Source organism: Bidens hawaiensis, unplaced genomic scaffold, assembly GCF_021521415.1.
Source record: "Bidens hawaiensis isolate Kalapana, Puna unplaced genomic scaffold, B.hawaiensis_p1.1 tig00019321_1, whole genome shotgun sequence".
NCBI lineage: Eukaryota > Viridiplantae > Streptophyta > Magnoliopsida > Asterales > Asteraceae > Bidens > Bidens hawaiensis.
Window position 1 is genome coordinate 161,172 of NW_027492929.1, and position 24,889 is coordinate 186,060.

At 33.2% G+C, this 24,889-nt stretch overlaps 3 pseudogenes across 2 annotated transcripts; 1 reads left to right on the plus strand and 2 right to left on the minus strand.

The window, feature by feature from the left end:
• Nucleotides 1-8,710: 8,710 nt before the first annotated feature.
• Nucleotides 8,711-12,201, minus strand: LOC143558096 (ABC transporter F family member 4 pseudogene; annotated as a pseudogene). Its single transcript, XR_013139674.1, has 3 exons — nt 12,072-12,201; nt 8,843-11,044; nt 8,711-8,765 (listed from the first exon to the last, which is right to left on the minus strand). The product of XR_013139674.1 is annotated as an ABC transporter F family member 4 pseudogene (transcript).
• A 7,955-nt stretch (nt 12,202-20,156) lies between these two features.
• LOC143558083 (ABC transporter F family member 4 pseudogene) lies at nt 20,157-22,201 on the plus strand (annotated as a pseudogene).
• A 1,036-nt stretch (nt 22,202-23,237) lies between these two features.
• LOC143558091 (uncharacterized) lies at nt 23,238-24,044 on the minus strand (annotated as a pseudogene). Its single transcript, XR_013139672.1, has 2 exons — nt 23,486-24,044; nt 23,238-23,368 (listed from the first exon to the last, which is right to left on the minus strand). The product of XR_013139672.1 is annotated as an uncharacterized LOC143558091 (transcript).
• Nucleotides 24,045-24,889: the final 845 nt, after the last annotated feature.

The following is a 24,889-nucleotide window of genomic DNA, read 5'->3' on the forward strand; positions in this document are numbered from 1 at the left end:
CGTTTCTGGTTTGTGGATATTGATATAATAAAATCAATGAAATCATCGGATTGTGTTTTTTTAAAGATTATGATTGTTATTAGTAAATATCCTGATTGATATTATTCCAAAATTTTAGCTAGCCAAAAAGATTATAACTGCCAATACAATTAAAATAGATATTAATTTTACTTAATTAAAATTAATTAATTTTTTTATAGTTAAAAAGAAAATGGTTGTTTACAATCATGCCCTTTCATGGAAAACTAGATCTAAGGGTCAAAAACACTTCTTACACTTCTTAGGATAATTTTACTTCTTATTCTAACCTTGCTCTAGGGGAGGGTTATCCTAAAAATAAGTAGTTTCCTAGGAAGACTAAGAATAAATCATAGACATTGGTTCATTTCAATCAATGGTTGAGATTTAAAATTACCAAAAACAGTCATAGTTTCCTAGAATTACTCTTTCACCATTATAACCGACATAGTTTCCTAGAATTATTCTTTCACCATAGGTTTTAATGTCAAATGTCAAAATTCAATTGGTTCTTACTATTCCTATGAAACAACTTCTTTTTATTTGAACCATTTTCTATATATATATATATATATATATATATATATATATATATATAAAGGATGGATCATGCGAGAAGTAAAATTATAGCGAGAAGTAAATCTGGACTATTGATTATGTGTAATCAATGGCTGAAACTAGTTATGGCAATCTTGTAATTATTAATGTAATAAAATACCAGGTTTTTAATTAAAAATGTTACTTTTGTCTTTTGATTAGCCTTAATAAATTTAAATGTATATAAACCATCAAATCCAATCCCCTTATCATGCCTTATTTTTCTTTCAAGATAGCAACTATCAAAATCTTCATACACATATTCTGATTTTTAAAATCTTCATTCATTTGGAAATTGCTTCAACACAAAGATATGTGAATCAAATTCTTTGAAGCTTTTCATATTGTTTTCATTCTAAACGACGACCTGGGATTTTATATTAGGTTTTTGTTTTTGAAGGTCACAACGACATAAATGTTAGTCAATTATTTTTGTTGAAATTCTGTGAAAGATACCTACATTCATGTTTTGTTTTTCATAATTTTCACTCTAATGGTTTATAATTAGGGGAAAAATTAGGGTTTTTTGTATCAGTTCGATTATGTCTTCTTTTTTTTAAGAAGATTATAAGCAAAATTCATATTCTTTTAGTTACCTACATTATTTTGTTGATGCCTACACTACAATAAGTGATGCCTACACGTATTTATCCGAACAAGATTCATATGCAAGCTGCATATATAAACTATATATTGGTGACTACACTGTTTATATATACGTGTATGATTTGTGTAGGTCTGCAAATACTCCCTTACACTAGGGAATGTAAACTATGTATTATAGTTTAATGTAAATTGTGTCGCTCGTATGTGTAGGTAATAAAAATGTAAATGTAATGTAGTATGTTTAGTATATACTATTCTGAGAAGTTTATTTATGTGAAAAATGTTAGTAGTGTTTAGGTGATAAAACATAACTATGTATATGTGTTCGTTCATATGTTTGATAAGTGTAGATGTATTATATTCTTAAAGGCGTGATCGTTGTGTGTAAATACTAACTAGTCTATGTATCAAAAAACATATATGTGTAGGTAAACAATATGTAAATCTAATTTAAAATGTAGTCTGTGTAATGTAAAAATATAAAGTAAATATAATGTAAACTGTGTTGGCTGTATGTGTAGGTAAAAAAAATGTAAACGTAATGTAGCATGTTTAGTATAAATTATTCTGAGAAGTTTATTGATATAACAAATTTTAGCAGTGTTTAGGTGATAAAATATAACTATGTGTATGTGTGTGTTCATATGTTTGATAAGTGTAGATGGTATTATATATATATTGTCAAAAGTGTGATCTTTACATGGAAATACTAGTATGTGTAAGTAAAAAAACATATATGTGTAGGTAAACACTATGAAATTCCAATGTATGTTGTAGTCTGTGTAGGGTTAGGTAACAATATTAAGTAAATCTAATGTAGATAATGTAACAATATTAAGTAAATCTAATGTAGATAATGTGATGTAATCCATGTTGGTCGTTTGTGGTATAATAAAAGTGTGAATGTAATGTTGCATGTTTAATTAGAATAAATTATCTGAAAACTTTGTTGGTATAACAAATTTTAGTAGTGTTTAGGTGATAAAATATAACTATATGTATGTGTATGTTTATATGTTTATAAGTGTAGATTGTATTATATTTTCAAAGCGTGATCGTTGTATGGAAATACTAGTATGTGTAAGTATACAATATGTGTATGTAAATACAACGTAATTCTAATGTAAAGTGTAGTGTGTGTAGGGTAACAATAGTCTATGTAGGTAAAAATCTAAAGTAAATCAAATGTATTTAATGTAATGCAAACTGTGTTGGTCGTATATGTAGGTAATAAAAAATGTAAATGTAAATGTAATGTACAAGAATGAAATGGAAACTATAATTGTAAGGTAACCACTAGTCTATGTAGGTAAAATGTTATCCTTCAATTTCATGTGTGTAAACATGTTGTGTTGTTTTACAATATAAACTAAGTACCATAATGAAAAACACTTATGAACATTGTAAATTACATCATAGTCTAGAATAGGTTTTATCATAATATATTTATATATTCTTGTTTTTTTTCATATTTTGTGGTAGTTTAATAGATATGTGGGGTTTCCTTTTATCATGTGTAGGATTGGTAGTTCTTAATGCGAATCATGGTTTATTTGTGTAGGTGTTTACCAGCTATGTAGGTATTATTTTGAAACTGTGTATGACTTGGAGTTGTTAACAAGAAGTATGTTTTATTTGTGTAAGTTGTTTACCATGTTATTATTATGTGGGTATTTTTTCTAAATTATATATAAGTTATATCAATTGTTAATGATATTTAGTTCTAGCTCTCAATTTAAATATTAGCATGCCACTGTGGTATTTCGATATATCTATAGGTTTGATTTTAGAAGTCGATCTTTATGTATTATAATATTTATATGAAAAGTATGTTGTATGTTGAAGATAGGAAGCTATATAATGATTCGCAAGTGAACAGTTTCGTATTCTAGTTTACATTGTGCGGGAGGACTTTTTCATGAATTACCCAAGGGTCGTTGGACATTCGAGGGCAAATGTTATGGACACGTAACACCAATTTGGTTGAAGTTAAAATAGGGCTACAGTATATAACTATCATGATGCCGGAATTTTTACTGCAAAGACAATGTTCGAGACCAAGATTCGGCTATCAGACGTGAACATTAAAACGAAAAGATCACAAATTATGTAGGTTCTCAGTTAATAACTATAGTTTGGTCGATCAAGGAATAATTTTTTGTTTGTGTATTAAAAAAAAGGAATGGTGTGTTAGTGTATGTAAAATATTGTTTTGTAGCATTGTGTAGTTCCTTCACTGTGCTATGATATTGCAAATATGGGAATTAATTGAAAATTATAGAATATCTTATTCCCTTGCTATACAAATCCAAAAACCTATTTATAATTGGAATACACGGTAATTTCATAACCGTTATTAAAAATTCATGTAAGATATGTGTGTCATCTGATAAACAAAATCAATTTACTATGGGTTAATATTTAAATAAAATTTAAATTAAATATTTTGTTTTGTAACTTACTAATAGTAATTAATAGTTACCAAAAAAAGAAAATTGTTCACTTGACTAATATGCCCATATAATTAATAATTAAATAAATAAGAAAAATTATGATTGGTTCTAATCATTTCTCGCATTTCTCGCACTAAAATTACTTCTAAAATGAACCTAATCCTATATATATATATATATATATATATATATATATATCAGTAAATAATCTCACGTGTAAATATACTATTTTAAAGTTATGTTTAAGGTCGCTTTCTTAATTTTCGGAATTAGATGGAATTCGTAAACTCTCGTTCCCTGTCGGGCGAACCCGAAATTAAAGCTCTGATTCGCCCCTTCATCCAGATTTATTTCGAATTAGCCCAAATGAAAACCGAACATGAGTCTATGTTGTAAGAGGGCAGCCATTTTACCACTAAACCAACTTCTCAGGACTATCTCATTGCTGATATGGTCGAACACTTTTATTTTTATTGCTTTTTATAATTGAAGTTTGATCATTTGAATCATAACTTTGCTGAGACGTTTGTTTTTTTTATTTTATATTTTAAGGTTTGGTCATTTTAGTCAAAGCGTTTTGTAATTTTGGGTTTCGGTTTTCTGGGTTTGAGTATTTCTCGGTTGAAATGTACCAAATTCAATTCGAATATGGTGAAATGAACCGAAAATTGAGTTTTAAGAAGACGAATGTTTTTTGGTTGGGAATTTGTTTTACTAGTTTTGGTTTGCTGAGTTTTCTAATGTGCTGTATGTTTAATGGATTGTAAAATAGAAAATTTTATAGAAAATACAGATAGATTGTGTTTCTCTTTTTTTTTTCTAAATTGAAATTTCTATAATTGAGAACTAGCTATCTAATTTGCTTTGGGGATTAATTGTGGACTAAAACTAGTGGCGAACCTGCATTGAAAGAATTGAGTAGTCATCCATAAAAAAAATAATGTTACTTATGTGTTAACATCCCGATCGCGCCATAAAATTTTGATTAAACTGTCTGATCGCCTCTGCACCCCCCTAAAGAAAATAATGTCTTTTTATAAAAAAAACAATCAGGAAAAGGGTGTTTAAGATATTGAGTTATGTTAAGTACTAAAGTAATGATACTTTTTTGTTTTAAGATTTAGATATATAAATTAAATCTTTAAGACAGCAAAGATGAGTTCTATATAAAACACTTTTGTGAGTTCAAGATCCTGTCTTCTCTCCTTTTAGTAAACATACCAGTTTGTAAAGTGAATTTATTAAATAACAATAGTTTATATAAAAAGATCGGTACAAGGAATATGATGATTGACTACATTATCATGATAAGGTTGTACATCACTTAGACAACAAATCACGGGTCTCGATTGAAAAAAAAAATCTTTTTTTTTGTTCATATATAGTAAGATTAAGGTTTTAAAAATGTTAACAAAGATTAAGATGTGACACATTATATGGAAAGTCAAAATCAATGAGGAAAATATAGACGTACACTTCTCTAGTTCTCTTCATGTTATGTTTCAAAACGTGTTAGCCGATGTCTAGCAACATAGATAACAAAACATTGTTTTAATAATATATAAAAAGCATCATGGTTATTTTATTAATTTTTTTTTTACCATTCACCAACAACACATAGAAGAGATACATAAACAAGACATGAAGCTAAAGCAAAACATGGACAAAAGAAATGTCACACATACAATAGTTTTGTTTCTATTTCTTCATCGCAAGTTAACTCTAACATCATCATGACAAGTTAAAAAAAAACCCCCTCCTTTCTTCCACGAATTTTCAAAGCCAATATAAAAAACCCTTCAATTATTATTTTTTATGGATTTTTTTTTCTGTTTTTAGATACTGATTTTTAGCTTACAGCCTAATAGCTACTAAAAATAACGAAATGTATACGTTTAAAGTTTTAGATTTATAATATAAGATGAAAACAATGAGTTATGGAAAAGCTGAGGGACCGGTTATTGATAGTTTTTCGTTGTGAATATAATACCACCGTTTAAAAAAAAGTCTTTAGTCTATTATACCAGTTTATAAATGAATAATACCTTTGTTATAAATATATTTTAAAGTAGATAAGAGGATGACTGATTATTATTTATTAATCTCATGATGATAAAGATGTCCATCTTGTAGATGATACATAAAGATGTTCACATTTTGTAGTACCGAAGTTAATAAAAAAATAATGTTTACAAAGATAGAGACATAAATCATTATACAAAAAGCAAAATTACTCATATTGTCCGTTACAAAAGGCAAAACAAGCTAATTCTTTTACAGTTTTACTATCATCCCTTCAAATCTATTAATATACAAGAAATTTTGGACATGGTTTATTAAGCTTTCCACCTCTCTAGAACTACAAGAATTTCGGGATTGTTTCGAACAATAAAAAGAATTTTAGACCTGGATTATTGAGCCTTCCACCTCTCTAGACATCGAATGCTCTCTTCAAAAGGAATGTTGTGAATGAAATAAAATGTTGCGAAAAGGAATCGGCGGTTCATGTGCTAACGTCTTGTTATGTAGCTACGATAATATGGCAATTCATTTGTAATTTGTGTGGCATAAACCCGGTGTATGCTTTTGACATACGAGACCTACTAAAGATTCACCTTAATTGTGGAGTTAATCAGATAAAACAAAAGGTGCTTCAAGCTATCATCCTTACGGCGTGTCGGTGTATTTGGAAGGTTAGAAATGAGGCACTTTTTGATAATAAAAGGTCTCGGTTAATACAATCAAGGAAGACAATAAACGTCTTACCTTTCTTTGGGTGAAAAATAGGGGGGAAATTGTAGAAATGAATTGGGAAAGTTAATGCGCTTTCTCGTTTTGATTTTCTTGTTTTTGGTGTTTTGTTTTGGGTATTTGTTGTGTATAGTCTAGCCTCTTGCTACTCTTGCTAATCTAGTTTTTTTTTTCATTTAATAAAATCATCCGTTCAAAAAAAAAATCTAATTTGATTAAAGTTAATATCTTAAACAACACATTTCAACAAAGTATTTGATCCTCATATTCAATCTTTGAATCAAACATTAACTCGGAACTTATATAACCATTGATTCCGTATGCACGCCACATAAACACATTGTGCCTTACGATGCTAAAACTCGCCTTAACATGCCTTAAGTCGGTGTTTTTGAAAACACGGCATCAAGGCCATATAATATGATAAAGCTAATTATATATATATTAAAAGGTAAGTGTTAGTTAACACAAACTTCTATTATTCATAAGTTTGTGGTTGTTATTTAGCCACGCTACCACTATTTCTAATAAAAAAATATTTGACAGTTATCTCGGGAACAATACTATTACTCACAGAGGTTCCTTTAGCAAGAAAGTACAATATTTTATACATATGATACATGTATCCATCTGCATAAAGTTTTTTCAATGTATATCACACGTGTTTGATTTTAGGCTTTTCTTTTTATTTTTTTTGTTCTTTGCATCAATCTGTTGCATCATCTCCCCATGGATCCACGTATGAATCTCACCGTACGAGTACGAATCGATGAGCAATAAACATAAATACTTTTCAATGGATGTTCAACAAGTCTGCAACTTGCAATAAAAGAGTTGCCTAAGTTATTTCTATTGCTTTACTATAATTTATATCCTAAATTGGAATACATAAACTTATTCGCCCTGATTGCGGTGCTTGCATATAATGTATATATGTGTGAACCCTCGGGTGGGCGAAAGTGAAATTGCACTAATTTTGACGTTATTTTACTAATCTCATGAAAATAACGTTAAAAGCGGCGGAAGGTTAATCAGGCATCATGTGGTGGCGTTGATAGCCGAAAGACAAGGGTGCATGCACTAATCGGCGGTGCCCCGATGATTGAGTGTTATGTGTCTTATGTCCAAGGCTTGATGCAAAACTACTATTGAGCTGGGAGTCTCACCGGAAGCAGCCTCTCTATTCCTAAAGGGTAGAGGTAAGGCTGTCTACATCTTACCCTCCTCAGACCCTACCATAGCTTTGCTATTGATGGGATATACTGAGTACGATGATGATGATGATGATGAAACTTAATTTTTTTTTTACATATACGCTACTTTAGAGTTTGCAAGGGCCAATTTGGGGTCTTGAATAGCAATGATCGGGCGCCAAGGGGATTGAAACGTGAGTATGAAAGAGATCGAGTATACATAAAAGTTCATCATTCTTTAACTTGATAGCTAGGTATGTGTTGATCAATTCGTTATGTGATTGTTTTTCTGTTAGAAATATGAGTATATGATAGTACCTCATGGTTTAACTGACAGCGAAAAAAGACAGGCATTGTGTACGCCATTCATCAACACCCAACCCAAAAACATATAGCAACAACACCCAACCTTAAAAAGCCACCCAAAGACAAGAACTAGAGCAGACACCGGGTAATTTAAAAACGCTCATTACACATACGATGAATAACCACATATCTAATACACATCAACAGAAAAAGGAGACTCGAGCAAAAGGATGAAGACGGATACAAAGAAAACCCTAAGGCTGCACAAACGTTTTGAGCAACAACTTAAATATCTAATCAGCAACAAACGGTTTGATGACAATCTTCAAGATTGTAAAGGCATTTTTTAGAAACCAAAGACTGTGGCCAACACGAAGCCTGTTTATTATAAACATTAAATGGCTGATGTATTAGTTATGTATATGCAGTCAATTATATGGGAAATATTTTGCATCATAGTGAAAAATATCTTCCCTCCATAACATAATAAAAAAACACAGACCCGCGCAGCAAAGCGCGGGCAAATTTACTAGTTAAACCAAGTAAGAAAATAATAATTAAAAACAAAAAAGATATAACCTTAGGCATGTTTACCATATGAAAAAAATATATAAATCCTGTGTATATCTCATAAAACATACATAGCATAAACAGACCATAAAACAAGTACAATCGTATTTGTAATCCCATATGTCCAACTTCAAAACATCAGATGGTCTTATTTTATAACATTAAAAAAAAATCTTAAAATAGACTTTGTGACACTCACATAACTTTAAAAAGATGTTTACTCCAAGTCTCAAAATTCAAGGACCAACACAAATGCATCAACCACAGCTTCCTGTTCATTAAGATCAAAATTTAAATCAAACACTTATAATAATCTTAGCAGGCAAAACGAACGCATAAGTTACATACCATCTCATTCGTCCACCTCAGCTCGGATTTCTTTCAATAACTCCTCCTTGTAATCATCGAATGTACCATCAAACTCTTCGACGACTCCGTTGTCCACAATCCAAATTTGACTCTTTTCTTCATCATCACAAACACGTGATATCAGTCTAGAATCATGACTAACAAGAACCACACCACCAGTGAACTCATCAAGTGCATCAGCAAGCGCGTCAATGCTCTGCATATCCAAATGATTCGTGGGCTCATCGAGTAGCAAAATATGCGGCTTCGACATCGAAATCGAAGTGAACACAACACGGGCTTTTTGTCCACCGGATAACTTAGAAATCGGGCTTAGATGATTATGACTAGGAAGCCCAAATTTACCGAGTTTGGCCCGAACTGCTTCTTGTTTACTAAAACCCTCTTGTTCGGGATGTAAACGAAGAAGATATTGAACAGGTGTTTCACCCATGGTTAACAAGTCAACAAAATGTTGTGAATATCTCCCGATTCTTAACTTTTGGCTGCGTCTTACTTCACCCTCAGTTGGATTTAAGTCACCAGCAAGAAGGTTTAACAAAGTTGACTTTCCAGCTCCATTGGGTCCCACAATTGCAACACGTGTACCCATATCAATCCCGACATCAACATCAGATAGCCTGAAATCTTCTCTTCCTGGATAACTAAAACTCACTTCAATAAGTTGTAACAGTGGTGGTGTTAGTTCAGTAGGCTCCGGAAAATGAAATTCAACTGTATAATCTCTCCATTTCTGTGGGGCCTCGACAATCTCTTCATCTTCATCAACATTACCCTTTGACTTTTTCTTTGCTTCTTTGACCGAAAATTTCGCCTTGTCTTTGACTTTCTCTTGTTGCTTCTGGTTCCCAGCTCGTTTTGCAGCTTTCAATTGTTTATCATATTTTTCAAAGTTTTTATTCACTTCTTTGCGACGTTGCTCGTACCCACTTTCAAAATCATCAAAATTTCCACGATACGTGTGGAGTTTCAAGTCATGAAGATGAATAATTTCGTTGCAAACAGTGTTTAGAAAATCGCGATCGTGTGAGACAACGACAAGCGTTTTCTTCCATCTGCATAAGTATTCTTCTAACCAAAGAACCGCTCGAAGATCAAGATGATTAGTAGGTTCGTCTAATAATAATAATGTCGGTTGAACAAAAAGGGCACGGGCCAATGATATTCTCATCCTCCACCCACCACTAAACGATCGGGTTGCACGGGTTTGCATGGCTTTTGTAAATCCCAAACCAGCAAGAATCTTTGAGGCTTGGGCCTCTGCTGCATCTGAGCCCATTATCTGTAACTTTTCATATAATTCAGCAAGTTTTTCTCCCGTGTCATCACCATCTTCAGGTTCATTTCCGTTTTCGCCCCCGGGGGTTTCTAGTAATGTTGCAACTTCTTGTCTAAGTTTAACGAGCTCCTCATTTGCTGAAACCACAGCTTCAAGGGCAGTTCTGTCATCTCCAACTATTTCTTGTTCAACTAACAAAACATCTATGTTTTTGGGCACGGGGATCTTTCTCCAAGCAAGAAGCTTTAACAATGTTGACTTTCCCTTCCCATTGGGTCCGACCAAACCGTACCTCTTTCCATGAGAGATCTTAACAGTTGCATTCTTTAACAGCTCTTTACCACGTGCAGAAACTGAGAAATTATCCACTGTTATATCTTTAACGTTTGCATCCGCGTCCTCTTGACCGTCAAGAACCGACGCCCGACTACCAATCACAACCGTAAACGCATCACGGTCGTCTTTCAACGCCTCTTGTTGGGCACGCTCCACTGCTTGAGCAATTTCCATCTCTTTCTTTTCTCGCTTCTTTAACTCTTTGTCGGTCACAGATATTTCAAGATTTTTATCAAGGGCCCGTTCTTTTCTACTGGGCTTTTTGGGTCCTTTTTGATTCTCGTCTCCTGAAAGAGATTCCACATCATCATCTTCTTCATCATCTGATGGAGGAAGATCAATGTCAGCATATGACTGTAACTTTGGAGGTGGTTTGGATTTAGGGTTACGGGCTGTAGAGGTTGAGGAGGTTGGTTTTTTTGCTTTATCGGGTTTTTGGTCCATGCTGGCAAGCATCTGAGAGACTGATTGCTTTTCTTTCTTTCCTTCTTTATTGGTTTGTTTACCCTTTTCTCCACCCTCGTCTGTTTTCTTCTTCCCCATTGGATTAATAAAATGTCACAAGCCTACAAAAAAAATGTACTAATGTCAACTACATCCGATTACCCACTACCCACAGTAGTTAATCAAATTAAAAAATAACAGGAACCCGGCATATATTCATGACAGAAAGCATAAGCACAAAGAAACACCCCAAACATAAAACACTTGATAAAAAAAGAACATATATCAATTTCAAGAACACAAAAATGCACCAAAAGTAAGTAGCTTGATATAAACTCATCACTAATCAAGTTTCAACTTAAATCTGTAATTTAATACGGGGCATTTGACGCACATAGACACAGATAACATTCTACTTTACTCAAAGACGAAAGATATTGATTATTATAAATCAACGACTACATATATATCTACAAAATTTAAGAGTATAACGAACATCGTTGTCAATAGCGACAACCGAACTATAAGCTACGTAGCGATGGCGACGAAATAGCAAGCGCTATTTGACGTTTACCGATAAATTATTATAAATTTTTTAAAATGTTTTACATTGAAGTACTCCACCAAAATAGCAAGAATAATGAATATAATATTATAATCAATAAATACCACCAAAATAGCTGATACACAGATGGTTACTACTTCATGCTATTATGTCGCTACAGACCCTACGCTATTCACTATAACGGGCGCTATTGACAATTTTTCGAGACGCCACCTTACCTAAATTAAAATGTAAAGAATCCTAATGGCACAAATACAGTTGAAACAAACCAAATAATGTATATCATATTTAACATGAGATTCACACAGATACTAACATCTAAAATTTATAAACTTTATAAACTGCATGTGCATCAGATCTGCAAATAACCTACAATTCAATTCAATTACAAATTCAGTAAAAAAAAAATAAATAAATAAATAAAGTTAAAATCAGTAAATCAAATTATAGCTTCAAACTCAGTAGATCTAAATCATCAAATAATAACTTCGTTCATGTTTAAATTATTGATTACAAATCAAATTTGTGGATAGATTGATTAACTATCAATTACGCAAGTTCAAATTGGTTCAATTTGTTGTTACCTGATGGTGAATAATAATCTGATCGGAAGTTTGTGGTGAGCAGCGGTATGACTCCGGCGGTGGTTCACGGCGGCGTAGAGTCGCCGGTGGTGATGAGAGTGGATTAGGCGAAGAAGATAAATTAGGGTTTGCTATGGATGTTTATATTTGTGATTGTGGGCTGATGCTTCTATATGTTGTAACTTGTAACCGACCTCTAGTTTAAGTTGCATAGGAGCTTGTACACTTGGCTTGTTAGGTTGTAAAGTGAGTTACTCTTAGAACGAACTACTTTCTTCTTATGGTAAATTTCAATAAAAACCAACTAGGGCTGAGCACGGTTCGATGTGGTTCGGTTATTAGGCGAAATCCAAACCGAAACTGAAGTAATCGGTTATTTGAATATACAAACCGTTCAATTTTCGGTTTTTCAATTTTTTGGTTATTATCGGTTTCAGTTCGGATTTTTTTTTATTATGGGCAGACATTGCAAAAAAAAAACTAAAAAATGAAAATACATATTTTAAGCTTGTATAAGAACGTATTATAGTACCATACACACACACACACACACATATATATATATTGAATTCAAAAAACAAAAATAGGCATGTGTTACCTGAAACTATACGAATACAAAGTTGCTAAATATAGTTTAAAATTTAACAAAATTCTTAATTAAAAAGCAATATAAGTTTAGTCTCAAACTTCATTTATCATCTATTTATTTTCAAAGTTTAGTTTATTCCTCATCATCTTGATAATATTTCTTACCATCAATCGATTCGGTTCTGTTTGGTTTTTTCGGTTTTTAAAAAACGGATGACCGAAAATTCGGTTTTTCAAAAAAAAAACAAAAAATTAACCGTCGGTTAATGCTTCGGTTTGGTTTTTTTTGGTGCGGTTTTTTCGCTTACTCGGTTTCGGTTTTATGCTCACCTCTAAAACCAACGAGCCCGAGCACGAGCCTTTCCTATCAAGAAGCTAGTAGTGCCCCAAAAACAACCACCACAAACAAAACAATCCATATCCAAATACTTCACTATATTTTTTATCCACAAAAACTTAACGCATTTATCTAACCAAGGAGACAAAGATGGTTTCAATCTTCATTGGCTCGTTCTCATATATATAAGTTTGTTTCGAGCTCTCCAGATGCTCCGTATCACCACCCTCATTATCGATTTCACCCTTTCTCTCTTATGCGCGACATCCGACACTTGATTTAGAGAGTAGAAGATACCATTTATTAGGAGCTAACTTACACCATCTGTTTATATTGATCCAAACCACTCTCGCTGCATAGTAGCTAGAAAACAAGTCTCACCGGCCATCATACAATTGTTGCAAATGTTTGGCCAAAAAACACGTTTCTCTTTAACAAATTATCCTGCATCGGAAGGTGATTAAGAAGAGCCCGTCACACTAACACATTAACCTTCACAGGGACCTAGTACTTTCAAACCAAGATACCATCACGAGGTATGAAACTAACATTGTAAAGTTACTATCACTAGTTGTTCCAAACCAAAAACACACCTGAGTATCGTGTTAGTGATTTTAGTGTAATTAGGAATTAACTTGTTGATCAGTCTGGTGCGGGGTGCACGCTTATTTGATATTATTATAATTTATAATCCTATTGGTACTTAAGGGCGAAACCCCTGAGTCATGGGGGTCCAAGGGGGCAACGCCCCTGGCAGCAGGGTTCAAGGGCGGCACCCCTGGCTGAGATTAAGCTGTCATGTCAGCTTGGAAATTTCTTATTTCAGACATTTGTTGCTTCATTAAAATCGTATTAGAAATTTAATTGTATTAAATTTCATAATTAATATTATTATTAATTTTAATGAAACAACAGGAGCGTCTTTTGGTGGCTTTGAACTTCAAACATGTTGTGTGATGACTGCTAAGCAGTTATAACTGACTCAGCCCTAATATATTATTCATCCTGATCATACGTAACTTCTCTGGTTCATCATAACATACACAAATCCCTGGTTCATCATAACATACAAAAATCCATACATAATTCTTGCTTATAAATATGAGTTTCATCCAGTCAAAATATTTGAGAACCACAAGTAATTTGGATCTGATAGTGTGTACACGACTCTCAGATATCCAAAAATAATCGTTTACAGAAATTTCCCAACATTTCGCCACCTGATAAACATTTGTCTTCACCCTTTTCAAGTCTGGAATAGTAAAGTTTTTTAAGGAGCTCCATTAATTCATTAACCACCTCTCCATAAACACGCTGACTTTGGTTGGTAATCAATATGTTAATAAGTTTACAATTTATTTGTACTTATGTAATACTGAGACTATAAGATGTGGATACCACTTTACTTCTCACTTTACACTGTCATGTCAGCGCCACATCACACCCCACTTTACTCTACTCTCTTTCACAACATTAAGGAAATGGTTACCAATTCACCATTTTCTTCCATTTTCAATAACATAATAGTTATTATATAACTAAAATTAGTTTAATATAATTTAACCTAATTTTTATTTTTTTACGTCAATAATGTAACAAAAATATATACATATAATTGATTCCAAAGATTAAATTACATTTAATAAATAAACAATTCAATTTACGTACATTATTAAATACAAAACATAATATTATTAATATAATTAAAATGATAAAAGAATAAAACATAATATTAATACATATAAAATAATATTATTATCACCCATGACCCCACCTTCCTTTTACCCATCTTCCTCATCAAGCTTTTCATCTGCAAATATCATTTTTCTCTGTCTTCCCTCAAGCTTCATCTTCTACCTCTTTTTATTCTTTTGGTTTTTCAAGTTAACAAAACCCTCAATTTGGAATATATTAGAAAATAAAAAAAAAAGGCTTCAAAGCTTTCCCGCTGGTGTTTTAATCGGTGAAAACTCACCGAGTTCTTTACCGTTGGGCGGCACCGAGAAGGGAGGGGCGGTGTTTACCGCCGACGCCGCTGGCCACGTGTGCTGTTGGACGGCAAATCGGTATCCACTCCGTATAGTCTAAGAATCTATACTATTTATCACATAAGATAGTTTCTTACAAAATTTTCCATCCACTCTCTCTTATTAAATGCATTTCCCGTTTTATTAATAGTTTTATATTTAACTCTCTTAATCAATTATTTTCCCTTTTTAATAATTACTTGTTAATTTAAAATTTTATACAAACATAGATATATTATTTAGTTTTATATAAATAAGTTGTATTTGTTAATAATATTAAGCTTTTATAAGTAACAAATTTTCACGTTGATTTAAATAAAATAATTAATTTCAAATAAAGAAATTTTAAATTTATATTTGTTTTGCAATGAAGATTAATAAAAGCTAAAGTCAATCACTATAGATGGTTTGATTTGTTTTTGAGACAACCTTTTTTAACGCATGATAAGTGATGTGTTTCATTATCTAAAGTTGAAATAAAAAATAAAATGAAACTACTAATATGTAGGTTAAAATTACAAATACTGTATACAAAAAAATATTTAGAGATTTATTAATTTTCAACAACTTTATATTTCCGTATTGTGTAATATGTAATTTATTCTACCATACATTATATCTTTAAATCATTTGACATATTACATTTTGTTATTATCTAAACAAATTTATATATTCAAACTCGTGTTCTACACGGGTCTTAATGCCATATGTCATTACACATGAGTGATCCTTACAAAATTTTCTCATTTATCTCATGTTAAATATATATTTCCTTTTCTTATTAATAGTTTTATATTTTATCTTTTTTTCTTTTCAATCTATTATTATTGAGTGAACTGCGGTTTTCGTCCCTATAGTTTGTCGAAATATGCGGTTTTAGTTCCATAGTTTTCCCTAATCTCTCTCACATTAACTACATTTCTCATTTAAATATTTCATTTTCAATTTTTAATAATTTCATCATAATTTAAAAGAATTACTACCATCATAAATATGTTAATTTGTTTAATATAAAATGTATTGCATTAGTTATTAATATTATATTTTTATAAGTAACCAATATGAAACGGGTGGGTTTTTTTAACCGACTGAAGTATCAAACATTGTTCATGTCAAAACAGTTTAAGATTATAAAGAGTTTTGGTCCACGAGTTACTTTAAAAAAGTTGTCATTTACAACTAAGTTTTGATATAGAAAAAACAAAGAGATAATTTATGATTTATGAATTTTCTAACAACTTTTTATTTCCAAATTGCGTAATGTGTAATTTTTTTACTGTATAATATATCTTTATATATGCGACAAATTTTTTTGTATTTCACATTATATTATTATTATAAAAAATTATTTATTCTAACCCGTGTGCTACACGGGTAACTAACCTAGTAGAGTGAATAAAGGCATACATGAATATGTTCAACAATTACATATAACCCATACATCATATATATATATATATATATATATATATATATATATATATATATAGGGTTGAGTTATAATAAGAAGATTAGTTTTCCTAGGAAGGATAGAAAATAATCTTGTCCATTCATTTTAAAATTGAATGGTTGAGATTGGATTAGAGAGATCATAAAGTGTAAAACAAAGGTAAGGACATAATAGGGATCACACATTTGTTGACTTTCTCTCTCCACATGCAAGGCGCATGTCAAATACCCCCATCATTTTAAAACGTCCATAACTTTTTTATACGACATTTTTTTTTCAAAACAATTTCACCATAATAACGAGTGTTTTTTTAATCTTTTATATGAGTACCATATTGCTTTATAAAAATAAAAAAAAATTTCGTGGGTTTTTACAAGGTGTGTTTTATCATAATTGTGTTTTACAAAATTGTATTATACAAGTGTTTTTTATTTTTCCATAGTGTTTTTTCCATAGTGTTTTTTACATTGTGTTATTTTATTGTGTTTTCATTGTGTTTTTATTTTCATAGTGTTTATTCCATTGTGTTTTTTACATTGTGTTTTTCGTAGTGTTTTATTTTCCAACGAAATTTCCGAAGACTTTTCCAGCAAGGTGGTGGCGGTGGGTGGCGGTGGGCGGTGGTAGTTGTAGGAGATGAGTGAAAATTTAAGTGGGTTTTTGAAATTAAATTAAGTGGGTTTCAATATTAAAGTTTTAGACTAAAATACCCTCCTTCCTAGTCTTCTTAGGAAAATCAAACTTCTTATTTGATCATCTCTCTCTCTCTCTCTCTCTCTCTCTCTCTCTATATATATATATATATATATATATATATATATATATTAGAAAAGGGTTCAAATAAAAAGAATTTTCCTAGGAATGGTAAGAACTAATAAGATTTTGACATTTGACATTAAAACCTATGGTGAAAGAATAATTCTAGAAAACTATGTCGGTTATAATGGTGAAAGAGTAATTATAGGAAACTATGCCGGTTTTTGGTAATTTTAAATCTTAACCATTTATTAATATGATCCAATGGCTATGATTTATTCTTAGTCTTCCTAAGAAACTACTTGTTTTTAGAATAACCCTCCCCTATATATATATATACATATATGAACTAAAACTAAATAATTAATACATGAATAATGGTACATTATGTATGTTCACTATCATCATTTATAGCACACTCTCACACATATTAGTTTATTATGACCACTGATTATACCTAAAAACAAGCGTGATATGCATCTTGTGTGCTCCACTTACAATCTCTATTGCAGTCATGATGGTGTAATCTTCTTCTCCAATGGTAAAAGAAAACTCACCATGTATAAAAGGCGCTTACCTCATGTCACATTTTTGTGAAAAGATCATGTGTCAACCTTTGTTTCCGTATTTAAAAACAAAGATTGTCTTATATAGTCTAGGCACACTTTTTAAAACCAATAGGAAAAGCACTTGACTGATGTTGAGCTAGACTTCCTTTGCTTGTGTCGTGTTGGAGGTGCGGGGAGGGGGGGGGTAGCTAATGTCTGGTGTGTGGAGTCATGGTTGGTTAAATGGTAATCGATGGTGGAGTCGATGCTGATGTTTTTTTTTCTATCAACATCACCTATCTTTGGCCCCTTAACGTTAATAGCTTTTCTTACTTTTAATTTTCATTATTTACCTTGACTCTACAATAATTATTATTTAGACCTTCAACTTCTAGTTTTTTTATATACTTTGTTGCAATTACTATCTAGAAACGAACATTCTTGCTTCAACGTTTTCTACGTCTATTTTTCGTTTGTCTCAACCTCCTCCACGTCTAGTTATAGAGAGGATTAGGCTTTTATAACGGTTTTACATCCTCACCATAACTTAGTGATTTAATACGAGTTTATTTAATTCTGATCAGAAAACCATATTCTATTATATAAAATAAACAACATATAAATATAAATAATATAATAATGATACGCCGCAAGGATAAAATCAAACCCAATCCGGACCCTTTAAATCACAACACCCTATAATAATAATAACAATAATAATAATTTCTATCTTTACTGTATATAAAGAGTGAGTGAAGGATTTTAAGAGGTCCAATTAATAATGTAACTTGTAATGCATCAAATTATAAGATTTTAAGGGCGATTTTGTCTTTAACCATATAATAAACGTTTAAGTTCAACTTTGTCAAAAATAAATTACAACTTTAGTCCTTCAACTTCAATTAGTTTTTGTTAATTTTTATAATACTTACACTTTTACCCCTTATCCTAAACAAACTACCCCCACGACTTTTAAACGGCCTTAACTTTTTCACACGTTAATATTTTTTAAAAATAATTACACTATAAAAACGAGCATTTTATTATCTTTAATTTGAGTATCATATTGTTATAGTTTATTAATTTTAAAAAAATTAACGTGTTACGTGATTATCAATTAGTACTGGCAAAATGTCGGACATGTTCGGCTCATGGGTCATAACAAATTATGGTCAGAATATGTCGATACAAAAAAAAGGTTAATTTGGTTCGGTTCTCGATGGGTTCAGGTCAAAAGAGGGCAGATCAAAACAAGCTTTGGGTTAAAAGGATGTTGGGTTGGAATAAGTTTCGCGTCAAAGCGGGTTGGGTTAAAAAATTGTCTACTTGAAATTACTGTACATTTCATCTTTGCTTCTTGATTTTCGTCACCGGTTACACGCGTTCAGGCATTAGTTACGTGGATGACCTTGTTTATGCATACCAAATTACTTGCGTGCAGGCGTTGTGTGACGCGATTACCGACACCGGTTACATGTCTGATGTCACGTTATGCACATACCATCATCGGGATATGCACGTACTGTTGCGAGGAACGTACTGACATTGATAATGTTCGTGTGTATCCCGCTGCATCACGCGGGCACCTGACTAGTAATACTGTAAAGCTCACGAACCTGCAACTGAAGGAATCAAGGAGCTTAATACCTTATACAGGTATATGTGATATTGTGTGTTTTTATATTGTTTTTCAACCTAGGGTTTCTAACTTATGATGTTTCGATTAAAGTTTTTTAACTCTGATTAATGTCTAATGTTGATCAAGATAATGTCATTAACGGGTCGTGCTCGTGGGTTGGCGAACGTCAGTAATGGGTCGGTAAATTGGCGTTTCGAAAATTACTCGAGTAATATTTGGCTTTGAAACTTTATAAAGGTATTACTATTGTCAAATCATTTATATAACTCATGGAGTTGGAATCAAATGAGAGATGATTCTAAGTTTACTAAAACAACCGGTTATTTAGTTATATGAAACAAATGACAAGTAAAACTTGCTTAAATGATTGAGTTATCGAATTTGTATTCGGATTGTGGTTCTTTTGAACTTATTGCTCTGCAGACTTGGTGCACATACGGTCCTATAAAATTTTAGATACCGGTGACTAATAGCTTGTGTGAATCTCATGTTAAATATGATACATTCTTTGGTTTGTTTGAACTGTGTCGGTACCAATAGGCGTCTTTGTATTTTAATTTAGGTAAGTTGGCGTTATGAAAAAAATACTTATTCGTCATACACCTAAAAGGCGAAAACTTTATGGATATATTTAACCAGTGCTTATGCTTTCTGTCATGAATATATGACTGTGAGTATTCTTATGTAGTTGACATTATTACATTTTTTGTTTTGTAGGTTTTTGACATTTGATTAATCCGATGGGGAAGAAGAAAACAGACGAATGCGGAGAAAAGGGTAAACAAAACAATAAAGAAGGAAAGAAAGAAAAGCCATCAGTGTCACAAGTGATTGACAGCATGGACGAAAAGCCCGATAAGGCAAAGAAACCGGCCTCCTCAACCTCTGCAGCCCGTAAACCAAAATCCAAACCACCTCCAAACTTGCAGCCTTATGCAGACATTGATCTTCCTCCATCAGATGATGAAGAAGACGATGACGTGGAATCTCTTTCAGGAGACGAGAATCAAAAAGGAGGAATCAAAAAGGACAGTAGAAAAGAACGGGCCCGTGATAAAAATCTTGAAATATCTGTAACCGTCAAGGAGTTAAAGAAACGAGAAAAGAAAGAGATGGAAATTGCTCTTGCTGTGGAGCGGGCCCGACAAGAGGCGTTGAAAGACGATCGTAATGTGTTTAATGTTGTGATTGGTACTCGGGCTGCGGTTCTTGACGGACAAGATGATGCGTATGCGAACGTTAGAGATATAGTAGTGGAAAATTTCGGTGTTTCGGTAGAAGGTAAAGAGCTGTTAAAGAATGCAACTATTAAGATCTCTCATGGGAAGAGGTACGGGTTGGTGGGGCCCAACGGGAAGGGAAAGTCGACATTGTTAAAGCTTCTTGCTTGGAGAAAGATTCCCGTCCCGAAAAACATAGACGTTTTGTTAGTTGAACAAGAATTAGTAGGAGATGACCGAACCGCGCTTGAAGCTGTGGTTTCAGCAAACGAAGAGCTAGTTAAACTAAGACAAGAGGTTGCAACATTGCTAGAATTACCCGAGGGCAAAAATGGAAACGACACTGATGACGATGATACGGGAGAAAAACTTGCTGAGTTATATGAAAAGTTGCAGATAATGGGCTCTGATGCAGCAGAGGCCCAAGCCTCAAAGATTCTTGCTGGTTTGGGATTTACGAAGGACATGCAGACGCGTGCGACCCGATCGTTTAGTGGCGGGTGGAGGATGAGAATATCGTTGGCTCGGGCTCTTTTTGTTCAGCCTACATTATTATTATTAGACGAGCCCACGAATCATCTTGATCTTCGAGCGGTTCTTTGGTTAGAAGCATACTTATGCAGATGGAAGAAAACGCTTGTGGTCGTTTCCCATGACCGGGATATTTTAAACACGGTCTGCAACGAAATAATTCATCTTCACGAATTAAAATTTGATATGTATAGTGGAAGTTTCGATGACTTTGAAAGGGGATACGAGCAACGTCGTCAAGAAACGATCAGGAAGTTAGAAAAAATTAAGGCTGCACGAAAATGGAGAGATTACACCGTCGAATTTCATTTCCCGGAGTCTACTGAACTAACACCACCATTGTTACAACTTATTGAAGCGAGTTTTAGTTATCCAGGAAGAGAAGATTTCAGGCTATCTGATGTTGATGTCGGGATCGATATGGGTACACGTGTCGCCATTGTGGGACCCAACGGAGCGGGAAAGTCAACTTTGTTAAACCTTCTTGCTGGTGACTTAAACCCGACCGAGGACGAAGTAAGACGCAGCCAAAAGTTAAGGATCGGGAGATATTCGCAGCATTTTGTTGACCTGTTGACCATGGATGAAACACCGGTTCATTATTTACTTCGTTTACATCCTGATCAAGAGGGTATAAGTAAACAAGAAACGGTTCGGGCCAAACTTGCTAAATTCGGGCTCCCAAGCAATAATCATCTAACCCCGATTTCTAAATTATCCGGTGGACAAAAAGCCCGTGTTGTTTTCACTTCGATTTCCATGTCGAAACCGCATATTCTGCTACTCGATGAGCCCACGAATCATTTGGATATGCAGAGCATTGACGCGCTTGCTGATGCGCTTGATGAGTTCACCGGTGGTGTGGTTCTTGTTAGTCATGATTCGAGACTGATATCGCGTGTTTGTGATGATGATGAAAAGAGTCAAATTTGGATTGTGGACAATGGAGTTGTCGAAGAGTTTGATGGTACGTTCGGTGATTACAAAGAGGAGTTGTTGAAAGAAATCAAAGCTGAAGTGGACGATTGATACGGTATGTAGTAAAACTCAATATTTGTTAAACAATTAGACGCAACCCGTGATCCAATCTGACCCAACTCGTTTATACCGTCAAACGACGCAGTTTCATTGTTGATATAAATTTCTGTCTTACATTATCACAGCAGAAAGGGTTACTCTTCATAATATTTTAATCCATACTTGAAGCATTTTTTGTGTTATCTGATACAATCATACGAAGTAAATATTTTCGAAAGCGAAGAAAAGTTCGTAAAAAATAGTAAATTACAAAAATGCCCTTATTCCATACTTCTGTTAAGTTGTTGAAACTTGAAACTACCAAATGTAACAAAGCCATTGGAAAGAGCAGGTCTGGTGATGCGGGCCCAGTCTCTCGTGACTCGTTTTGACCAGCTTGACCAGGCCCGTTACATGATCTGACCTGATCTGTTTTAAGCTGATACCTAATCTGGCCCGACCCGTTTTGACAAATAAGTAAAGCTATCTGTAGAAGCAAGACACATTATATAATGATGAAAGAATATTGATTTCATTATTATTTAGATATCTTCTTATAAAATTTGGTTTTTAACTGCAGGGTCTCAAGATCGGTCTTTGATTTTACAAGGAATAACACGTGTAAAGGCAAGCGACTTTTATGTTTCATATATCCTTACAAATGAAAAACACTTGCTTAGTATTAACAGATTTTTACATTTTAATGGATATAAAGATGTGCAGAAGTGTGTGTTTTTTTATTGGTAGTCCTTTTTGAATATCATGATCTTAGTAATTCAAAGTTTTAAAATCTTAAATAATAAGTAATGACAATCAGACAATATATATGATAATATGACAATAACTGATAATATTTAGTTATTGTGAAAGACTGATATTCAAGAATGTTGCTAAAGTTGATAATTAGTTTTAAGACAAAAATCAGAAAATTTTAAAGTTATTTTCAAATTTTAGAAAATTTTAATAACTTGGTGACAATATTCTATCTATAAATTTTAGAAAATTTTAATAACTGATATTTCAACTTTATTCATACATTTAAAAAGAATTAAGAGTGATATTACAAGTGGAAAATGATATTATATTATTATCTTCTCAAGGCTGCATTAAATCATGAAAATCATTAGACCAGCAATCACAAATCCAAATCTTTCTCCTTTTAGAAACAGTGTTCTTCCATTACTCTATGATCAAAACAAAACATAACAAAAAGTTAGTAGTTGCATACTTGCATGAAACTTATATTATGTTAATATGTAATAAAGTGACATGTTTCATATATAAACTTTAAATAAACTAACCAGATTAAGTGTTGGTGATGGTGCTGGTGCACTATCATCATCAGAACTAGTAGCCGTTGGCGGTGCTGGCTGGCTCTTAGCCACCACCGGTGCTGGTGCGGGCGCATGATGATGCTTGTGCTTATGTTTTCTTCGTTTGTGGTGTGCTGGAGCCGGTGCGGGGGAAGTGATCGTGTCGGGTGTCGGGGCTGGTGACAAGGTAACCGGTGGTGGGGCCGGTGCGGGCGTCGGCGGTGGAATGATTGGCACGGTTGCTGGTGCTGGCGGTGGAGTTACGGGAGCCAGCGCTGGGGAGACCGTCGGTGGAGGCACGGAAGGCGGGTAGCGTGGGTGGTGAAGCAACCGGTGGCGGTGTCGGGGCGGGCAATGGTGGTGTAGGGGCGGACGGGGCGGAGACGGGCGGGGTCACCACGGGTGGTGGAATTTGAGGTGGTTGGGTTGGTGGGACCGGGGTGGTGGAAGGCGGTGGGACCACGACAGGGGTGGTTGTCGGTGAAGACGCGGGGGATTGACCGTTAGAAACGGCTACCATAAGGCAAAAACAAGTAAACCACAACATATTTGGTTGATGGGTTGTGTGTTTGATGCAAGTATAACGTGTATATAAGTATATAACAATATATACAAGACAATGTAGCATGTTAAATCTGCTGAAAATAAGAGGGTTGGTGTTACATGACCTTCATGTGGGTGGTGGTACATCTTTTTTGGTTGGTTTTAACTTGAAACACAATTTTGGTAGTTAAACATATTTCATGTCATCATAGGTCATGTTTCATTATCTAGGATTTAAGTTATGATAGGTCATATATTATTATTAAGGATGTTATCATGTTAATGTTAATGTCATAGTGTGACATTACAAAAAGTCAATTGATGTTGAGTTATAATGTTGAGTACAACTTTTTACATATATAATTGTTGTAACAACTAATAAGCTACAACCTTGGCTAAAAGAGAGATGGGAATAATGAAAGTTGAAATATAAAAGAACAAAAGATGACTTTGAAGGCATGGTGTGTCTTAGATAAGAAGTTTGAATGATGATGAGATGATGATGATGTGAAACTTAATAATATATATGAAAAAACTTTATTTCGATTACGAATACGGAAAGGAAATTATAAATGTGACAAGGAAGTAGTGTTATGTTGTTAGAATTCGAAATAAACCCAAAAAAAGAACACTGAGAAATGGTTTTCGATGAGGCATCACAGTTAATTTAAACACAGATTTCTCGTTTTCAAAAAGACTGAAAATGAAAATGAAAATGTACCTGGCAAAAGTATGTTACAAGATTGATGTGAAAAGTTATTTAACCTAATTAAAGGGAAAAATACATTGTATTAAGTGTCCTTAGTAGCAGCCATTAACATAATTAATAACACATTTGTAGGTTGATAA